The 18,639-nt window shown below is 44.8% G+C and overlaps 1 long non-coding RNA gene across 2 annotated transcripts in view; it reads right to left on the reverse strand.

The window, feature by feature from the left end:
- Window positions 1-18,639, reverse strand: part of LOC144099209 (uncharacterized) — a 43,775-nt gene that overhangs the window by 775 nt on the left and 24,361 nt on the right. Inside the window, exons 1-2 of one of the 2 annotated variants that reach the window (XR_013307343.1) lie at window positions 7,254-7,403; window positions 2,281-2,335 (exon numbers count right to left, since the gene is read on the reverse strand). The exons of the other annotated variant lie outside the window; for it this stretch is intronic. This is a non-coding gene — a long non-coding RNA (uncharacterized LOC144099209). Of the gene's footprint in view, window positions 1-2,280; window positions 2,336-7,253; window positions 7,404-18,639 lie in introns of those variants that run through there. 2 annotated transcript variants of the gene reach the window in all.

The raw sequence follows: 18,639 nt of genomic DNA on the forward strand, positions 1-18,639 counted from the left end.
GCCAACCAATGGTGGAGTGTCGCATTCACCTCTTGATGCGCACCCGGAGAACCATGCCATCTTTTCGCTGGTGTATGCCGTGTTATCGTATTAGCGTAACCATTTGTAACTTTTTCAAACTGCATTTTCAGCAGAAATCGGGTATAAGCGGATCATTAATATGTATTCCCGGTGCGAAAAACCATGTTTTTCTCTACAACGAAAGGCTCTGGTTAAGACTTAAGCGTTTTATAAACTGGGACATCGCGCATTAGCATGCTTTCCTGCTTGTTACTTTTCTACTCCACTAATGACTTTGACGTTGCAGTTTGCTGTCTGTCTGTATATAATTCCTTCACATTTGTGGAACGTACCAACTAAATATTGGGTCAGTGCTAGCGATCGCAATGCTTGTGGGGAGGTGTAAATATTTCGCAGGTTCTCTCAGATCAAGAATGACAGATTACCAATATCCCTCAGGATAAAAGTATATAACACCTTTATATTGAGCCGCCGCGGGGGCTGAGTGGTTATGGCGCTCGGCTGCTGTCCCGAAAGACGCGGGTTTGATCCCGGCCGCGGCGGTCTAATTTTGATGGAGGCCAAATTCTAGAGGCCCATGTACTGCGCATTGTCAGTGCACGTTAAAGAACCCGAGGTGGTCGAAATTTCCGGAGCCCTCCACTACGGTGTCCCTCATGGCCTGAGTCGCTTTGGGACGTTAAACCCTCACAAATCAAATTAAACCTTTATCTTACCGGCATTCACCTATAGGTGAATGCCGGTGGAGCCTGACGAAAAAGTTTCAACTTAAATTAAGGACCTCGCAGCGAGTTATGGAAATAAAAATGATAGGTGTAACGTTAAGAGACGGAAAGGGGACCGAGTGGGTGAGGAATCAGACACGCGTCAATGACATCCTAGTCGAAATCACGAGGAATAAATGGGCTTTAGTAGGGGATGTAATGCGAAGGCAAGATATATCGGCTGGTCCTTAAGGGTAACGGAGTGGATTCCAAGAGAAGGCAAGCGTCGCAGGGGGCGGAAGAAAGTTAGGTGGGTGGACGAGATTAAGAAGTTTGCAGTGGTTGTCAGGGTGGTCGCAGCTGGCGCGGGACAAGGTTGATTGGAGAGATGTGGGAGAGGCCTTCTTACTACAGGGGGCGTAGTCAGGCCGATGATGATGATGGAACCCTTTTAGTAATCAGACGAGCTTAACCCAGTTCTAGGTCAAGTTCACCCATCTTATCACCACAGACTTCCTAATCTGATCTGCACACCGTACCCTCTGTCATCCCTGCTACGCTTAATTTCTTGTGCAATATTTTGTGTATAGAACTAAATTCTAGGGAAGTAAACTTCACCCATTGTGTTACCTCGCATTAGATTCCCTGCCCGTGTTCACTTGTTCTTTTTGATTTCAGATAGGACTCCAATTAACTGGAGTTTGTTCCCAAACCCCTTTGTGTCTTCAAAAGATGCCCGAATAACAATCAAACATATCGGTTGCATTTCTGTTCCTTCGTTGCAGTCGGAGTAGTCGCTTACTCAACCGCAAGCGAGAATGGGGTGGCGGTGAATCACGTGACTAGCAGGTTGTTGCATTCAGCAGTAAAGCGATGTTTTCGTGCAATGATGCATTCACCACTTACAAGAACTTACTTTAGTTTGAATGGCGCTAGATATTTCGCCAGCGGTGACTACATCAGAAAAGTAAAAGCCACCGCACTAATAACGGGACGCGCGACGTGCAAATGACAAAGGGCGCAACACAGGTGGAAATTGGCTCAGTGGTGACGGCGGCTCAGTAGGTCACCATGCGATTGCAGTACGATAATTGGACGCTGGCCTGCACGAGGGCTGTAATCATTTTTTATTTCATGTAGTCGCATCATGTCCAATGACTTTAATACTACCGACACTACAGTGTGCGAGTAAGATGAAAGCGGCAGTACCTGCATCAACCACCCTGCTATGAAAAAAAAAAAACATTTTACTCCAGGGGCATTGTCCAAACGTATCAGCTACCGCAGGTGGTGTGCAAGCCAGATGACATTCCTTCCAACGGCCAAGATGCAAATCCAACTCCCGTGTTCAGACAATGGTATATGCCCAGAATCAACCGCGTTATAAGAAATATTTCAGTCAAATTCAATTCGTGCTCTCTACTAGCACCGGCGTCCAAAAACTGTAATCGAGTGCCTTTCATATCAAAACGCACTGTCTGTATTAGATAAAGAGCACAAATAGGGTGCATCTTCTTAGTTCTTTTTTTCTTTTTTGAAGCTGGCAACCACGTACCTGAGCAGGACACGCTATTCGGAAAGTGTCCACAAGGAGCGGAGGGACTCCACATCTGTGTCAAAAAGTGCAATAAGGAATATTAGCGGCAGAACCAAATTAATTTAGTCGATTCTGGACATATCGAATTATGGCCCTTATCGAACTGTGAACACGTCCCCTCGAAAAGCCTATTCAAAATCATCGCAATTGTGCGTGCGTATATCAACAGCTGCCATTCAGCGGAGCCATTCAGTATGTCGAAAAGAGCACCACGCGCTTCCAAGTGATGTTTCAGCTAACGGCGCTTCCGCGATCATCTTTTCGTGCGCGAAGCCGCGTCGCCGAGCAGCCTTGAAGACGAAGAAACGTAGGCACGTCAGCTGCGCAGCCTATTACTCTAAACAGAAGGGTGTAAAAAGGGAGTAAACTGTCATCTGGCACACCCATTTAAAAGTGTGTGTGTTAGACGACAGTTTATACTTCTTACTCTCACATAGATGTATTCGTGTTTAGAGTTAACGATGCCGTCTCGGTGTGCTGCCCCGGCGAAGACGCTGTACAACCGCGTACCGAGAGGACCACGGGGTACGACTCAGCACGAAGGGCAACAAGCGAGGCAGGGGGAGTCGAGTTGCTGCATCAGATGACGCGCCATGTTCAGGTTCGTAAGTAGAGCTGGGTAGTGCGTTTTCTCTGCTCTTGTCGCGGGGCCGTGTCTCTCTCGGACTGAGTCACAGACACGAAGACAACAAAGAACTTCGTATTCGCGATGAAGGTGGACGTCACCAGTGGCCGATAGCACTTGGCCAGCTTGTCCACACGCTTCGCTGCTAAAGGCGTTGCGGGAACGAACCGTACTGTCATTTTAATTTGAAATGATTATCTTGGCGATAAATTGGTAGAAAGCCATACGCCTTTTAGAACAAGCGTAGTGCTGGCTCCAAAGCATCATCCAGTTAGGCTTTAAATGAAAAGTAGGCTAGGCTTAGCGACACTTAGCAGGCAGCGCGTCGCCAGCCTCTTCTCCATTTTAGTTTCTAGGCCATAAAGAAACTTATCAATATCTTATTTTGTATGTATAATTATCGATATGTCGAAATATTACGCTGTCCTCGTCGAGTTCCTTATATAAAAGATCGACTGATTCAGTAGGCTTGAGACCGTCTTCTAAATATAAAGAAAAAAATTGATGGGGCCCGTTTGCTGTTTCAAGACAGACGGGAATTTAAGAAAAGGCCGTCAAATACTTGTTGGACAGTGTCCATAGGAAATACATGGGAACTTTCAGAAGCTGTATCGTGTCTAAAAATGGACAGATTTTCATGAGGTTTGTGGCAGCGTTTTCTTTTTTAGTGAACAGAGGAAATGTTGTGGACAGATTTTATTTCTTTAAGTTTAATTTTTTTACAATTCAGAGGTAAATATCCAGAAAAATTGCACTTTTAGATATGTCGGTCTTTCATGTCCTCTTGTGAAAAAACTAAGCCAGATATCAAAATTTCATCCCCAACATTTCCTTCCTTTTTCTCTCTTGGTTGTTAAGCCGCAATTTTCATCCATATCGAGCCTAGTGTTTGCGTTTTACAGGCTCTGAAAGTTGTGCATGTATTTTCTGCGGGGATTTGAAATTCGCGCCAAATGTAACCACTGCGACGTGGCTCCACCTGGCATCAGCATATTTTTGTCGCTAGTACAATCTACCACCAACCTTTTGGTTGTCTGTGTTCGTGTGCGCAGGTTCTTACTCAGAACTTGGACGGACTTGAGCTCTTTCTTCCCTTTTTTCTTGCTTGGGCTGTTTTCTGAAAGGACTTCTGCTTTCCTTTTTTGCTCGAGCTTATGGTGCGTGACGTTGAGCTGGCGCGCTGTTTTGACAAGCTGCACAGCGTTCCCTACCATGACAAAGCGATCGACGGGGGTTAGCAAGACGGCCCACGCCATTGAGGAATTGGACAAAGGGCCGCACCTGCACCATTCTATCACACAGTCATGGGTCGGGAGGAAACACCTGTTTGACCAGCGTTGCTAAACGCTTTAAGATAATCTGGCAATAGTTGTACACCCAGTGCGTCGTTTGCTCTTTTGGTTATCACTTGCTTATCACGTCCGCCGTCGCGCCTCCTATACAGCGATGGCGGCCCCAATTTCGGAGGCTGCCACTGCTTGCTCGCTCGACGCTTGGTGTCGCTGCAGTTGAACCAGTCTCGACTCCCTAAAATCAAGTTCATCTAAACACGCACTGGTCGAGTTGGGTGGACCTCGCTCAGCCCGACCCCCTACTCAACCAGACGTTCTTGGTTCATGTGAGAACTCGCTTCCCGCCCTTTTAAGTTTTATCCAACTTTGACTTTTCGTTGTGAAATTATAAGCAGTGAAGAAGGTGTGAAAGGAAGTAAATCTACTACAATTTGTAATAAATATTGTCACGAGGCGGTGAAAATGCCATGAAAAAACAGACGAGCAGATTAACGTGGTACTGAAACAAACTCTTTATCGGGCTGCTGCAGAATAGGCGTCTACACACATACGCGGTCACTTGGCTTGTATTGTGCGTGGCGACGGCGGAGATTGTAGCGTCGGGCCTAGGTTCGCTCTTGGTATGTAATGCGTAGCCGAGCGACTCGTAGAGCTCCCGCACGCTGCAAGCGGGCGGTGACGTCAAGGTTGTCCTCACTGGTGACGTTTGGCAGCATGGCGTCAAGCGTTGTCGTTGCTTCTTCGCCGTAAATGAGCCTAAAATGTGTCATATATGACTGGTCAGCTCAACTGCGGTGTAGTAGACGAACATGATGTACGGAAGGAAGACATCCCAGGTTCAGCGTCGGCGACCATGGCGAGCTTGTCTGCAGTGGTTTTGTTCAAGCGCTGCGTGAGGCCGCTCATCTGTGGATGAAACACAGTCGTCGTCCGACGGCATCTACACTGTAGCGCACGATGGCTTGCGTTAGCCCCACAGTGAACGCAGTTCGTGTGTGTCACGCAGGACACAGTGTGAGAAGGAAAATACGCGCTGTAGTCACAATGGGTGTCCTACGTGGTTTCTTGGTTATCGTCGTTTTTCGACGTTTCCTTCAATGGTCGCTTGAGCGACCGAGTGTTTTGTGCTTCGAGAATGTTATCAGGCTCACGAATTGGAAGGCCACGGCTCCTCCTTGGGTCCACGAGCTCAGGCAGCAAGCAGTGCATATAAAATTTTTTGAGCCGCGGCAACATCTCGTCCTCCCAAAACGATTGATTCCTGGATATCACCTCAGTGCTGATGCCTTTTTGAACGCGCAAGAACGAATGCTTTCGTGTCGCTGTGTAGTTTACATACCTGGAGGGGGAATAGAACTTACCACCTTTTTTGGGGGGTGCTTAAGTGCTACCATCTATCGACAAAAACAGTTCAAATCAGAGTTGTCTTGTTAAACGAAAAGTAAGGGCAACAACAGCAAAGACAATGCGAAATAAACACTGGCAGCGCAAACAATGAGAGCGCAAAAAGCTTTTCACAGAGGCCGCGTCGCCGAATCGGCGTCCACACTCGTACACGGCCACTAGGCTTGCATTGTGTGTGGGGACGGAGGAATACGCGGAATACGGAATAGCCGTCTGAAGTGCCGAAGGGGAGGTGTTCCCAAGGTGTGTCAAAAGATGACTCACACTTATCTGTTCTGGCTATGGGAAACCAGCATAGGCTGTATACCCCATCCTAGCTGTCACCTGTCATTGTAAGTGAATTTTCTCAGAAAAGATTCGAGGGAGCTTAGGGGGACCCAAACTCAAAAACGTATTTTTCGTTGTGTCAGCTGTGTGATGGGTTACTGGAAAAAGGTCCATTCTCTGACCAGCACCCCTTGAGAGGGGTTATTCTTATTTCCAGCTTTGGCAGGATATACAAAGAAAGTTCTCGGCCCTACTTTGTTCGCGGAAGAACTACTACTTCCGTGAAGCGGTCAATGGAGTGTCGCGGTAGAATTTACACACCTGGAGGGGAAATAGAAGTTCCCTCCTTTTTTGTGGTAGGTAAGTTCTGCCATCTATCGACCGAAAAAGTTCTAATCTGAGTTGCCTCGTAGCTGGTGAGCCCTCTTAAAGGCCCTTTTCTGACTACGATACGCCTCCGGAAAAATTTATCGAATGCAATTCACCATCCTTGCAAGCCCTACTCTCCTAGACGCGCGCACTTGATGCCCGCGCAGGGAACTCCAGGATATCTAAGAACTACACAATCTTGGTGTTTCGGTGATAGGCATGGTTTCACGCTCGTATGCGTTAGACATCCTTTCACTCGAGTAATTTATGAGTCGCAACGGATATATTTCTTCCCCTATCGGATGACGTGAGCATAAGGTTAGAGCGCTTCTTTTCCCAACCACCTCCTTCCACAGCACATTTTGGGCTTCGTGGATTAGGTAAGCATGTCCCTATATTTGTACAGCCGATCTCTGAGTGCTCATTAATGTACCACCGAGGTGGTCGAAATTAATCGGGAGCCTTCCACTGCACGGTGTTTCTCATAACACAAGCGTACATTCCGGACTTAAATCCAACGTACAAGCACTATGCCTACCCAGCGATTCTGGACAAAAGCATTTTTGAACGAGGAAAAGTTTATGAAAGCAATTTTTTTTCATATATCGTAAGAATTCACTATAAAAAATCAATATATCCGCAGGTGTCCCGTCGACAGGCTTTCATTTTCTTGCTATTGACGTGCTTGCTTTCCTCAAAAGCATTCCCCATTGGTTTTCAATGGCGGTCTTAACTGCTCGATGCGAATGATGAAAAAACTTTGAAAAAAAGATTTTGCTACGCATCGGAAGAATGGACAATTCCCTTTAATATTTCCATAAGAGTACCTTATAGTTTTGCAATTTTCGAAATATTTGTCCAAGAATGTCGGGCATGATTGGACATACGCATCTGTCTGTAGCCTGCCTCAAAAAGAAGCTAAGCGCTCCACTGAAAAACTACTTTAGTGAAACACTTTGCACTTTTACACTTACTCAGTGAGCACAAATAAAACTCCAGCGAAGAGAAGGCATAGCGAGGCAGACTCCATTTCTTTCGCTTTCGTGGCGCCTCGAAGAGATTGCACCTTTGACGACGAGACAGATTTCTTGCGCCGCTAGCAGTTCTCGATGTTGTATTTTTCTTTTCGCGACGGAATGCAACATTCGCCAGCGCATGTTACGATTAGTTTTTTATTTATTTATTTAGCCGAAAACACGGCCGTAGCTTTGCAATAATGCTCACTTTCACAAGCTGGCTCGGTAAAATTTCTGCCGATAGCTATAATATGCAAAAGATTCCATAACTATGTATGCAACTCAGCATCTGTAGCAAAATAGAAATTCAAGCATGACTGGCGTTCCAACAAGAGTTTATGCAAGCATAAAATTAGTTCCTAAAGATTTCATGCATTCTAGAAAAGGACATCTTCATGAGGCTGTTTAGTATTCACGCTTATATGAGAGCATTCATGTGCAACCGCAGTGAGGCGCTCACGGAAGGAATATATCCATTTCATTGCCGTCTTTGCATACATTATCTAAGATATATATGCAGCCTTTTTTTCAGTCTGCGACCCACACTCCGCACCGAGGAAAGTTCAGTTGATTCGTAAGAGCCGCCTTCTATGAGCTTTTTACGCCGAGTGCATTCGCAGTTTGTGCGATGAATATCGCTCCGTGTTTGCGACATCGTAGAAATTGTATAATGCGTGTGCAAAGATGTCTACACTTCACCTAGTTCAGAAGTGTCAAAGATTCATGGTATGTGAGCGTAGCGCACTGCACACACTGTTTTGCGCTACACTCACATACCATGGATCACCGTCACCGACTCGCCCAAGTTTCTACCCCTGTCAAAGATTAGTTCTTTGAAGTCCTTTTCCTGAGCTAACAGGGTCCATCGGAGCATGAACCAGCCACTCTAGAAATTGATCTGTCTTTAGAGACGCGCAGGTCGATGCCACGCCTTAAACAAAAAAGAAATACCGAGGCACTTAAGGAACTCACATGCGAGTGATGCGAAATTGCAGTTCTATTCCAATTTCATTCTAATTCCATTCCAATTTCTTTTAATTATCTTCCAATTCTATTCTCATTCTTTCGGATTCTATTGCAACTCCGTTATAATTCTATTCTATTCCTTTGTAGTCGGTGCAGTCGTAAGTACCAGTTGTGACTATTACTGTTTAACAGTTCGTATTTTCTACATCATTTAGACCAATTGCGAGTTTTGTAACGCCGCTGGGTTTTCTCTCGATGAGCCATCTGATGATAAAAATTGCGCTTACCAGAAGCATTCAGCGTCGACAGTATAACTAACACCCGCTAACTTCACTATACTGGAATGTTTTTCTCGCGCTGCCTATAATCTGTTGCAGTTCGAGAGCTTATCTTCCATTCTGAACATGATAAGGCTTAACTGAATGTGAAACAGTCTGAAAGCGCTAACGGCTCTTCTAAGCCAAATGACTGAAAAACTAACGGTTATTTAGAGTAAATAACCAGGGGCCGTATTTCATAACTGTCCATTGACCATTTGGTCCTTCCTCACTGGTCGCTGAGATATACACGCGGATTTCAAGCGTCTATGGGATGCGACCCAGTCATTAGGTGGTTAGCGACAGGACATCACCATTGGCCGCGATATGCAGCCAATGGCGGGGTGCATCGCAGCGCTCTGTCAACAGCAGAAGACCTGACCTCATCATTCGCTGCAATACGCAGCCAATGGTCGGGTCACTTCCCACAGGCGCTCGAAAGCCACGAGCATATATCTCAGTGACCAATGGCAGGGGACCAAATGGACAGTGGAAAGTTTGGAATATACTCAAACTATTGCTGGCTGCCTTGATCTAAACTGGGGGCCGTGGCCAGAACAAATAACCTCTGGAAAACCGTGTTGAGCACATATTTGGCTCTATATGTTTATAAGGTGCCCAGCGGCTCTTAATTGAAGATATTCTGGCCCAAAAAAATTCATAATTAGTCAAGGGGACTTCTCCAACTCCCGTATTAGAAGATAAGGTAATGGGATTCGAAGAAGTGGCTCCACGCTCGGCCTGCTAAACTACCAGCGTTTAATGTTAATAAATGTTAATAAAACATAAGTACCGTGCATCATAGGCACTTCGGCTTCGTTCATCGTTTGTAGGACCGAAAGGTCAAATGCAGAGGGTAACTTCACTTTGCAGCTCATCAAGATTCGGTATAAGACTTGTTCGCTCCTCCTTGATGCCTAGCATAATTGCGATAAAGCATCACGTTTCTTTGACGTCAACGGCATGCAGCCACCAGCTGGCAAATAGGTTTTCTATGTTACAGTCCACAATAAGTGGACTTATCATCGTTGAATTATATTTTTTCATCAATTTTTGGGCGCTTTTCGCGTGGCGTTGGAAAGATGTCGCGAACGGCGTGGAGCATTCAGGTTCCAATGAAGGCTCCAAAACCCTTCACTTTCGCGCCCTCGCTACCAGTATTTTTAACGCCATGCTGTAAGGTTTGCAATGAACTGTGTAGTGTTGTGTCTCTTGACACTGAACGACGGCATAATTTTTGCAATGCATTTTTTTCTTACAATGTTAGTCTTGAGGAGACAGGTATTAAAAGTTAAAATATTCTCTGTACAGCTGCCAGGTTGCATCCCATAAGCGCTGCGTCTTCCAGTTTTTCGTGGTATTATATTTTTTTCAAATAAAAAGCCTTAAAGTTGATTTTATCAGAGTGGGTGTACGATTTTGATTTACAGCATATGACTCAAGGCAATCTACTTTTGGAAAACAAATTTATGGTTCATTACAAATGTAGTCCACAATAGCCGGCCTAATACATAAAGCTCTTGCGTGCTGCACTGGAGAAATTCTGTGCAAGCGCGCAATACGCTAAGCCTCTCTAGATTGAAAGGTTATACACAAATTTCATACACCATTCCGGAAAAGAAAGAAAATGGGACAAGCGTAGCTTGGAACAAGCTGTGCGTAGTCAGGGTAGAGAAACAGCCGGCCCCGGCTGCTGCGGAAACCTATAAGTGCCTGACTCAAAACAACACGAAGTGGTTAACAGCATAATAAAAAAATGTTCTCTGTAATCGCTACAGTAATTATATATCCTCAAAAAGTCATTTCTCATGTTCCTCAACAATTACAATGAGCATGCACCCCAGAGCAAGATTGACAGTGCGGGTCCATCACTCGCAGCGGCAATGGCGTTCAATACAGGAGTCAAGAGTTTTATGGTAGGCACGACGTTGTTGCACCAGAGGTCCATCAATCTTTTTCGTATCTACGTTCACTTATAGTAGACAAAACTGTTCGCTTTAACCGTTCGCTTCTCTTCTCTCTCTGATGCGAGGATGGTGTTCGCCTGGTTTCGCGCTGTCACCCGCTGATTCGTGGAAAGCGCAGCACCGAAATGAAAGAAAAAAATGCAAGCTGTTTTATCCGCATGGTCTAAACGTAGTCCATATGTCACAAATTCTTCATGCTAATATTTGGGTCATGAGAACATTTAAAAGAAGGGATCGCTCACCCGTTCCTAAATACTATGGCAAGATTTTTATTGTTATTTATTTATTTATTTATTTATTTATTTATTTATTTATTTATTTATTTATTTATTTATTTATACTGCGGCCGCGTGTACAAGGTCACAGCAGGTGGGAAAAATATACTTGAAAGTACAAAAATGTAGGCGCACAGCAAACAAAACAACAGAGCAAATACGGGCTCAAAAAGCAAAGAAAAGGAAGCATGGCAAGCTCAGTAACATCAGTCAGTTTTGATGTTTTTCAAATCATTACAATTATCTCTGCATGACAACATTATCGGTGAGATTATTCCAGCCAATGATGGCCCTAGGAAAAAAATAACACAATTAACTCGCGCGTTTAAGGGCGTTATTGCAAGATAACGGCGATTTCTAGTTCTATACCCCGAGGAATAAGCAAGGATATTAAAGGTGTTCCCAATAAAATGAATATTAACTTAAAGAATAATTTCAGCTGACGTGCCATTTCTGTTAGGAATGAAAGTAAGCCCCTCCTTTTTGTCGTTTTAAATGCAGAAGTTCGTACTGTGATCAGCTTCCTGCATATGTCTCACTTATTGTGACGAAATGGCAAGTCAATGCAAGGCAGAGGGAATGAAAACTCAGATTTAATTTTCAGGACTCCTTTCGTCACGTAAAAATGTGCTGTAGGGAATAAACGTCTCCCGGACACGTGAGCGGTAAAGCTAATAGAGCCCTTATTAGCTGGTGGCTTGAGGCTATACTTGTAGACGTGACAGTCACACTCACGTACATTAGCATTTACCACTCGATTTAAATTGAACTCTGGGATCAGATCGTACTCGTGCACCAATATCAATTTTCGCACGTCGCGACGACATTTATTTAACATAATGTGTTACAGCTCTCTACGAGAGGCCTGCATTGATAGTTATAAAGAAAAAGACTAATGTTTCACGGGCCACCAGACTTCATTCCCGCAGGGGGACGCCTGCAGCGTGTAGACGTTGGTGAGTGGCGACAATACGGGTTGTTGAGCATCCGCAGGGACATTCCCGCAGGGGGATGATGGTGAGCAGTGCGTCACCACGGACCCCAGCACCTACGCTTAGCTGTGCGTGGCATCGCCTGGCGGGTGCACCGATGCCGAGCGTTTGGATTTTTATGGCCCCTCGCCGGAGGCAACACACCACTTTGGCCCCAGCTTCCTGTAGACGGCACCTCCGGCCTGACCCGACCGGGGGAAATCGGCAGTCGCCTTTTCCTACCCTCCCCTTCATCTTTACCTTTCCTATCCTCTTTCTCACAACTCTCCTGTCTCCTATTCACTTCTTAGATTTCCCTTTTTTCCTGTCCGCGAGGCTTAACCTTGTGTGACCAACTACCCTGAGCTGCGTCATATTTGGTTATAGTTGAGGTGTACAGCTGGCGTGGTCAGGACTTGCTTGCAAGTTCCTGTCCCGCCCCCTTGTTGGCCTTCGTGGTGGGCGGATGGCATCGTGACCGAACATGTAACACACTTAATGACTCCACCTCTCTCACAAAATGATCGCGCTCTAAAAAGAGTGCCGACCGAACATATAACTAACAAATGCTTCCCTAGGTATCATGTTATACATAGTGAAGATGCAGAGCAACCAGCCAAAAAAAATGCCTAAGTTCATTGTTTCTAAATTTCTTACTGACGTCCTGGGTGACGAAGCTAGCCAGTGGCGACCTCCTTCTCCAAATCTGAGACAAAGCACAATACTCAAGACACCCAACCTTAGTGTCCTTTAGAGACATCCCTGTATCCGTAACTACCAACCGATCACTGAACACAGTCAAAGGCGTAATATCTCAACACGACTTTCTCAACCTCTCAGAACAAGAAATGCTCGAAGGTCTGACAGACCAGAACGTTACCGATGTCCAGCGCATCAAAATCCGAAATGACGACAAGGAACTTCCGACGCCAACTTCTGTAATCCATAAAGTAGGATATCTTAGAGTAAATATAAAACCGTACATTCAAAATCCCAGACGATGCTTCAAATGTCAAAGATTCGGCCATGGCTCACAGAGCTGTCGCGGCCGCCAAACATGTGCCAAACGTTCGTCAAATGATCATGAATCCGTGGACTGCAACGCTGCACCACGAGTGCGCGAACTGCGAAGGAGGTCACCCCGCGTATCCGAGCTCGTGCCCGACCTAGAACAGGGAGAAGGAAATAATAACAATAAAGACAAGGGAAAACATAACATATCAAGAAGCACGAAAAAGGCTCCAGTTCACAGCAAAAACAGATTTCGCCGATGTGGTGCGCAGGGGTGGCACACCACACCAGGTTTCGGCCACCGCCCAGGCAAAGCCTGAGGAAGGGCCACCCCCGCCCCCGGTAGACGACGCGAAGGCTGCCCTGTCACCTCTGAAAAAGGGCCCGCCGGCCCCTCAGTCGGCCGCTTGCAAGGCTTCCCCCAGTCGGGAGAGGCACACAAACCTTACATCCGCGGGTCCACCGCTGACGCCCTGAGCCTAGAGTGAGGCGATGGACACAACACAGAACTTGCCTTCGCTGCAGCGGCGGCACAGCTCCCTCGAGCGAAAAAGAAAAGACCCCACTATTGGAACCCCCAAATCCGGTATCTTAGGTTAACTATACACTCGTCTAACCTTGCGTTTTTTATACTGTGGAACTGCTGAAGACTAATAAATAACTACAGTGACATAAAAGACCTTTTAAACACGCTTTCCCTGGTGGCTTTACGCTTACAGGTGACCAAATTAGGTTCAAAACAAAAAGAATATTTTAAACAAGTATGTCTTTCGATGTGACCGAGAGCAAGCAAGCAACCTGTCTGGAGCTGTTGCTATTGTCATCCAGACTGGTGTAGCAACCCGCGAGATCAAACTAAAACCAAATGCAAAGCCGTCGCAGTCACCATCCTTCATTTTTAACCAATCACAATATGTACCATATATCTTCAGCCACACTTAACAGTAACACTTCATGATTTAGAATCCCTTTTAGAACAGCTACCAGAGTCATATCTGCTGGTTGGCGATTTGAATGCCCACTCCGGTTTTTGGGGAAGTGCACACACTGATGCAAGAGGTCGTATTTTAGGAGATTTTATTCCAAGTAATAATGTTTCCCTCCTAAACTCCGGCAAAGATACATGCTGCTCTCCGGGCAGGGGAAAAATTAGTTCCATAGATTTTTCTTTTAGTTCACCTTCTCTCTTTGCGATTTTAAATGGGATGTCATCGATAACCCATACGGCAGCGATCACCTCCCTGTATTAATCAGCATAACATCCGCACCGCAAGTCACACCAACTAAGCCACGACGTTGGAAGTTACATTTAGCCAACTGGCCACTCTTTAGAGAAAGGACCACCCTAGATAAAGTAGCTTCAGATGATCTCAGCATAGACGAATTGGATGAATCTATCATAAACTGTATTTTGACCGCTCCACGCCTAGGAATTCCTCGGTCGTCGTGAGTAGTAAAACCGAATCAAAAAATTTGGTATACACAACAATGCCGAGATGCAAAAAAAGAAACAAAACAAAGCCTGGGGAATTTTCCGTCGGCACCCAACGCAGGAGAAATTCATGAACTTCAAAAATTTAAGAGCAAAAGCTCGATATATTCGCCGTAATGCCAGAAAAACTTCATGGCAAGGTTACGTGTCCTGTACAAACAACTCTACCACATCAAAACAAATGTAGGAGATGGTAAAAAAGATAAATGGCAGCCACTCCCCATTCACAGTCCCGTTTCGCTCAGCCCCTGGTATAGAGACAAATATAGAAGAACAGGCAGATATTTTAGGTGAATACTTTTCTGCCGTCTCCAGTTCGTTGCACTACACACAATCATTCTTCAAATACAAAAACACAGCTGAAAAAACAAAGACTGCCGACAAGAGGCAGTTCGACAGTTCAAGAAACTAATAAAGTACTGTCCGCCGGTAAACAAACTGCACCGGGTCCTAGCGAAATACATTATCAAATGTTAGCTCATCTCTCTGAACCGGCTGTGGAGGCACTTTTAAGTTTTTTTAACAAAGCGTGGGTATCGGGGAAAATTCCCGAAGCCTGGAAGATGGCCATTATTGTTCCATTTTTAAAACCCGGAAAACCATCTACGCTTCCTAGCAGTTATAGGTCCATAGCTCTGACTAGCTGCCTAGCGAAATCCTTTGAAAGTGTATTGAATATCAGACTAACATTCGTATTAGAAGACCAGGAGCTTCTGGATGTCCATCAATGTGGTTTCAAAAAGGCTTGCTCCACCACCGACCACCTGGTTCGTCTTGAAAACACTGTTCGTGAAGCCTTTATACACAGACAGCATTGTCTGGCTGTCTTCTTCGATTTAGAGAAGGCGTATGACACAACGTAGAGGTTTGTGATTATTCAGGACCTGGCTGAACTAGGTATCCTCGGCATGATGTTGAACTGCCTTAAAGACTTTTTGTCTAACCGTACATTTCATGTCCGCCTAGGCTCAACCCTTTCAAGGAATTTTATTCAAGGAAATGGAGTGCCTCAAGGACATATTTTGAGCACAACACTCTTTATTGTAAAAACGATTTCTATCAGGAAAATAATTCCAAGGGCCGTTATGTTTTCTGTCTATGTAGATGATCTCCAGATAGCTTGCACATCCTCGAACACATCAACATGCGAACTACAAATACTGCTAACGATAAATAAACTGGCAACATGGGCAGGCAGAAATGGCTTCCGTTTTTCTCCACAGATATCGGTGGCCATTCTTTTCTAACTCAGACGAGGCATACAGATAGATCCCACCCTACACCTGAACGAAATAAAGTTACCCGTGAAAAATGAACATAAATTTCTATGTATAACATTTGACAGAAAGCTCACTTTCCTGCCTCACATAAATGCGTTGAAGAAAAAAAAAACTTCTCGATCCCTGAACATACTCAAAGTGCTGTCGAGGAAACACTGGGCATCCGATAGGACATGCCTCTTACAAATTTACCGCTCTGTAGGACGCTCTACCCTGAATTACGGATGTATAGTGTATGAGTCAGCGAGACCATCGTACCTTAAACGGCTATATCCAGTACTTAATTTAGGTTTGCGTCTCTCCACTGGCGTATACATTACATCACCCATAAACAGTCTCCGTGTAGAAACCCACGAACGATCACTTGCAAACAGAAGAGCCATGCTCACATGCTCGTACATTCTAAAAATCCGTTCACTGCACAAATATGTTTGTTATCCCATCGCTACAAAGTGTCCATCTGAAATACTCTTTAACAATAAACCGCAAGCTACCAGGCCACTGCTCTTGCGACTTGAAGAGATGTGCCAGAACCTCGACGTACTAGACATATTGCCAAACATTGCTCGAAGGTGAGGTCCACTGCCAGCATGGTACAATTTCCCTGAAATCTCTGATTTCACTCTTACACAGTTTCGCAAAAATCAAATTCCAGAATATGCTATAACGCATGAATTTCTTACACTCGTGGAAAAATACAGCATTTTCACAGCTTATTTTATAAACGGGTAAAGAACAGGGGAGTAAGTTTGAAGCGCAGTGGTACAAAGAAATTGGAATAAAATAGTAAGACTTCCACAGTGTGTATCCATCTTCACTGCCGAATGCTACGCCATGTGTGTAGCCATATAAAAAATAGTAAACAAGAACCTCGCCAACAGTATTATTTACACAGACTCGCTAAGTGTGCTTACAGCCCTTCATTTTAGAAATGCAATAACACCGCTGCTTGGCGACCTTATACACAACATTACAACACCCATAGATCAAAGACAAGGCATAAGACTCTGCTGGGTACCAAGTCATGTCGGCATAAAAGGCAACGAAAGAGCAGATATATGCACTGCTCAAGCTTGTGACAAGCAAATTAAAAATTTAAATATGCCCTATAAAGATTGCATGAAATTAATACATTGTAATGCAAGAAAAAAATTTTGCAGTCCGCTTGGAACAACGAAATAAATAACAAACTGCACCTAGTAAAACCAGTTTTAGGCCAATAAAAGTCATCTGTGCACCAAAAACGTTTCAATGAAGTCATCATCTGCCGTCTCCGTATCGGCCACACGCACATTACACAAAACTTCCTTATGGCAAAACGAGACAAACCAGTCTGTACATGTGGAGATGAACTTACAGTTAATCCCATTTTATTTTCATGCTCACAACTGGAAAAGCTAAGGAAAGAGTGCTTTCTTCATTCTATAACCAGTGCATTCTTTTTCACCCAGCACTACTCTTAGGTGAAAATGCAATTGTCGACATGTCCTGCGTTTTTAGATTTTCAACAGAAGCTGGTGTTCTTAAAAGGATGTAGAACATGACCCAGTGCTTCGCCTGATGCACCTCAGCCACTTTGTCATTCCTGAGAAAAGGGCTGAGGCATTGTATTTGATTGGTTGGGGACCTCCCGTCCTTGCACAGCCAAGAGCGGCTGATGAGGTTCCCGGACCTCCTTTCAAACTTTTTAATATTAGCCATTTATCAATATTGTTCTGCCCTCAATACTAGGTACAAGGCGATAACTTTTTAAGCTTTCTACACCGCCATATTTTTATATCGTTGTAAAAATTTCCAGAAAACGATATCTTATGCCTTGAACTTGGCGCATGATTGCCTTAGTTGCTTATGCGCCATTAAACCCAACACAACACAACACACAACCCGGTGGGTAGGTTGTAATGACTCCGCAATGTCACGTGACCTAGGTGGCCCCTCTAGGTTGCTTCCCTTCAAATTTTTCGCTCGCAACGTTGAAGACGACGACGGATTTTCAGCAGAAAACTGTGCCATATTACTTGAGGAGAAGAAGAAGAAGAAAACAGTCTTTCGATGTTTGTATGTGCCATATTACTTGAGGAGAAGAAGAAGAAGAAGAAGATGTTCTGTCAATGCTAGGAAAGCCGGTATGAGGCATCGCTGCCTGCCATGCATTCAGGCTAGCGCGCCCGTCGTATTAAGCATTGTGTGTTCGATTAAAAGCCTGTCCTTCTCACTAGTTCAGCCGAGCTTACGACCTTGAACGCCTGACGCCTCATCACTGAAATATCGAATAAGAGAAGAAGGAATTACCGCGAGCTTTCATAAAAGTAAACTGTAAGGCCGATTCATAATGAAGGTGAAGCAGTGGCCTCACAAAAAATATAGTAAAAGCTCTGCCCGAAATCTGAGGGAAACATTACAAACATATTGAGCTCAGTGAATGTGTCTGACACAACAACCATTACAGGTGGTCTATGCACGCAGGAGGAGCTCAAAATTCCTAAAAGTTAACAGTAGCTGTTGCACAGAAAATGAAGCAATCAGTATTTCTTCCGCAGTTTTAAGCAGTAACTACTGTTATGCAGTCATGTTTGCCGCTGTAACTGCGGTCATGGTGGCTCTTGTACTGCGAAACCTTAAGTTCGTACTGTCGCACGCATATATACACAGAACTCGCCTTCATTACTCAAGCCCGACAACGCTTCTGATAACTTTACGAAGTCATCACATTAGTAGATCTGAAGTTTACTGCACAGATGTCGTTGACTTCTTTCGCAGATCGTCAGCATAAAACGCGGGCAGTTATTTCTTATTGCAGTTGAAATGCCACAGCATTCCTAGCTAGAAGGGGTAATAAATGCTGCTCCGGTGAGCTATTAAAAACTACCGAAACTGTGGAGAGGCGCACTCGTGGGCAAAAGTAGCAAAGGCGATGTGTTTGCAAGCCCTGTGGACTGAGACTTAAGCCTAATAATGCTGTCACTCTACAAATCTCTAAACGGCAAAGCAACATCTGTATGGGCACGGCATAGAAGGAGGGAGTGCTAAAAATAGCATTGTTCCGGGTGATGTGGACTCCGCAA

This window comes from Amblyomma americanum, chromosome 7 (assembly GCF_052857255.1).
Source record: "Amblyomma americanum isolate KBUSLIRL-KWMA chromosome 7, ASM5285725v1, whole genome shotgun sequence".
In the NCBI taxonomy this organism is placed as follows: domain Eukaryota; kingdom Metazoa; phylum Arthropoda; class Arachnida; order Ixodida; family Ixodidae; genus Amblyomma; species Amblyomma americanum.